The sequence below is a fragment of the Leiobunum rupestre genome, chromosome 1 (assembly GCF_980474605.1).
Source record: "Leiobunum rupestre chromosome 1, qqLeiRupe1.1.hap1, whole genome shotgun sequence".
NCBI lineage: Eukaryota > Metazoa > Arthropoda > Arachnida > Opiliones > Sclerosomatidae > Leiobunum > Leiobunum rupestre.
Window position 1 is genome coordinate 47,065,633 of NC_143384.1, and position 3,904 is coordinate 47,069,536.

Genomic DNA, 3,904 nt, shown 5'->3' on the forward strand with positions numbered 1-3,904 from the left:
AAAAAATACAATAAATTTAAACGAGATCTTAAGTCTGTCCTAATGGAAAGAGATGTATAAATTTTATTAAATCAATTCTTTTTTGTAACCTTTTTTAACACGTTATTTTCTGTTTTAATATTTTCATTTTGTTATTTATATTTTATGTATTACATTTGTTAACTTTTAAACAAAATTGTTACTAATGCCGTCGAATTATCAAAAATATTATCTAAAACCAACAAGGGCTTACAAGTCAAACAATGACTTAGCCCTACAGCACATATGTAATTAATTTGAAAAACTAAATAAATTTGAACTTGAAATTGATATTTTCCACCGCCAAAAAAAAGACTAAAAGTGTAGAAAATATAGGATAGTGAGAAACAATTTCATAGTACGAGGAAACTTCGCCCCTAAATATATTGCAATGAGTGAGTTCGATTTGAAAGTTTACTAATATTATTGCGTTACCACTTCGTACCGTGATATTACAACGGAGCTCGACGAATGAACTAAAGTTTACAAAACCATGTTATCAAATCCAAACAATATTAAATAAACATATTACCTTGTTAAAAATTACTGATATAAATTTAATTGAGAAGAGTTATGAACGGCGTTCACGTCGTGAATATTTCAATTAATATTGAAGCCCTCAGATACCGTTGTTATAATAATAATAATAATAATAATCAGCTAGGCTAATACCCAAGGCACCACCTTAGGCCTAAGTCGTCAAGCCCCTAATAATAATATTCTTTGTACCGATTCAAACGTTGACGATGACTTTATTCTTTGAAAAATTCATACGAACCGAGTTTTGAGTTAGTAAAAAAAAATACACACATTCGGGGTAATTCTGCAGACTTTCCTAGGAAAGTTGTGACACGCCTTCTTTCTTTCTACTTTCTTCTGGAGATTTCATTGGGCGCGAAATCACATGTCGCATTACGTCCACAGGGACCGTACAAATTCGACCCCTTCGCTCCGATTGGTTGTCGTTACGTCATAGAATGACACCACGTGATTGTGAGGCAATAATCGCCATCTATTCGACTCCGAAGGACCAAGTTCAGTTCAGTTCCGCAGCCAGATTCAGCGGGTCCGTGGTTAAGAGTTCTCATAGGCTGAAGTGGTCGTGACGTATGCGTATTGTAATTGGCTCCTGAAAATTGAAGCGGGAAAGATTTCCACCGGGAATTTGCCGTTATCTCTAACGCAATTCCGGGAAAATAACTTTTAGCTTGGAGGCGCCTTCTGTCTTTGAGCGCGAAAACTAAAATCATGAAAATTCGAACGGAAGTGAGTTTATCAAAAGGTCACGGTCAACCGGAAAGAGTGCTGAAGGTCACTTTAAATTTCAAAATGGCGTGTGAAGCTGTGGAAAAGGTCCCCCGAACGTGTGTGCTAGTGTCGTGTATAATTTGTAAAAATGTCGATAAAAATTATATGTAAGCCGTAATTTACACGATCTGGACGTTGAAAAATTATTTATGGAGTGCAAATTGTTACGAAGAAGGTATATTTGAAGGTTTCAGGTTACTGGAAGTCGTGCATTGGTGTAGGCCTGTAACCCTTGCCTTATTTTAAACAAATTAAGATCCTTTTTTGCAAGCCGAAGAGGTTTCATCTGCAAAAGTAAGAGAAGTACACTTGTTATAACGTTTAATTCTTAGACTAATTAAGTACTTTTAGATATCGTTCGTGACAAGGTACTGCGATATGGATAAGAATGGAATTTACTCAATACACGAAGAGCTGGTACGAACATTTTCATGTTGAGAATAATTTTTATTTTAACTTTTGTAATAATGGTCCCAAAATTTAGAAGGTGGCTTGATGGTTTGTGATTACCCAACAACTTCATTGTTGATTCTATCAAAACTTGACACGCTTCGAGACAGAAAATGTCACGTTATACAACGAGCTTAAGTATGATGTCCATCTTTTTCGTAACTCTATGTGAAAAAGTAACCAATTTTCTTCTTACAGTCCCTGTTGGTCTCACCATTTTCAAAGAGTGATCACTTCTCATTCTCTTTTGAAGATACATATTTCAACAAATGACGGTAAAGGACAACCTTGTTAAGAGCTGCTCTTCAAAAATAGTTTTTCTTGTTTACAGCAATAAAGCAAGTAAAGGTGCAAACTTGCCAGTTCAGAGCTCTAAAAGTATCTACGATTCGTTCAACTGTTGCAACCATGTCAAGGTTATTGGAATGGAATTCCTTAGGGCTACAATTGATATAAATGTTTCAATCTCCATTGACACTACAATTTAATTAACCGAAAGGCTCTTTAGAGTAAGGAGTGTCAATAGCTCTCAGTCATATTTTATGGATGGTGAGGCTCAATTAACTGGAGATTCTTATGGCTTGGTCAATTGGTAAAATAGTATTGTTTGAATTTTCGCAATTCGTCCAGAATGTGATTATAAAGCATGAAGATAAAAGAAATGACCAGCGGAACTCATGTCAATTAGTATTTTAAAAAAATATATGAAGTGTATTTTTTGACTCTTAACTGATAAGATTTTGCTTAGTTTTATTTTATTTTTTCAAATACGGGGTAGATGGCGTAGTTTCCTAGAAAGTTTGTATGAACCAAGAGTTACGTTTTTTTCAAGCAATTTTCAGCTTCTAGTTTCTTAACGTTATTCATGGTAAAATATCAGTAATAAACTTTAATGCTACCGATTTAACAGCGGGAAAGGTTTTTATCGGGGTCAGATAAATTGGGATATATTTAACATCACCTTTTCATAAATATGCTTTCTCTTCGGTGACTTAATTGATAATATCCTACGTCTATAAGATTTATTTAAGTATGACACTACCTATTCATATGCGAACGTTTTACAAGAGATATACTACACCGGGCTGCGTTACCAAAATACATACTTATGCAATATTGATAATTTTTTAAGCCTAATTGCCAAAACATGTAAATTAGTTATATTTCACCTCAACATCGTATTAAGGGTTCAATTAATTTAATTGTCCGCAATATTACAGAAATAAATGTTAGCCGATAACGTAATTTAACCTATACTGATTTTAACAAGTTGGCAAGCCAAAATATACCTCTCCTCGGTAGAATTGTCCCTAGTGGTATTAATTTCTCGAGATAACCCTTAAAGATATATCTCCGCAATTTAGAGTTATTTGTTAAAAATATTAACCCATTTCTATCCCGCCAGGTATAAAATTTTAATTATAATTAAAATAATTGAGACGAAACGACCAATTTTAATTTATTCAGAATATCATAAGTTAAGTAGTTACAACAGTAAGTTAGACGTACTATAACAATGCACAATTGAATTAAACCCTTTTACAGAACAAGTTTATCAGTTAAATATAATACGAAGCAAATTTTAATGAAAGAAATATCTACAGAGGCTTTTTGGAATTACTCGCTTACGAAATACTTGCCGCATCTTTAACGCTCATTTTATTTCAACACTCGCCCTTGATGAAGATACCGTAGATATCTGGTAGTGGACGACTCGTTCACTTCCTGTTGACGTTGTGACGCATACCACATGAAAAAGACCAATGCCGTCCAATTTCCAATATCATATAATGACTCGCACACCCAAGAAATCATTGACTGCGTTAGAAATCGTAGATATCCAAATATCCACACCAAATGTATTTACAAGAAGCAAAAACCTTACCATCAACAAAGCACAGAGAGCCACTTGACTAACCGCCACCTCTTAAAGCAATTAACGTTAAATTATCTCCTTTGAATTAACAGAACTATATATAGGTCGTTAAGAAAGTGGACCACCCACAGGGTCTACCCTTTAACCCTCTAATCTCGGCTGACTGCGCTAAAACAAGATTTAACCTTTAAAAAATACCAGATTAGGCCTTCATAAATTCATTAATAAAAAAAGACTTTATTACCTATTATG

The 3,904-nt window shown here is 34.1% G+C and overlaps 1 long non-coding RNA gene across 1 annotated transcript; it reads left to right on the forward strand.

The window, feature by feature from the left end:
• The first annotated feature begins 1,541 nt into the window (after positions 1–1,541).
• On the forward strand, positions 1,542–1,908 carry LOC149963103 (uncharacterized). The gene is made up of 3 exons (XR_016480181.1): positions 1,542–1,620; positions 1,678–1,743; positions 1,811–1,908. It is a non-coding gene; the product is annotated as an uncharacterized LOC149963103 (long non-coding RNA).
• The last annotated feature ends 1,996 nt before the right edge of the window (positions 1,909–3,904 follow it).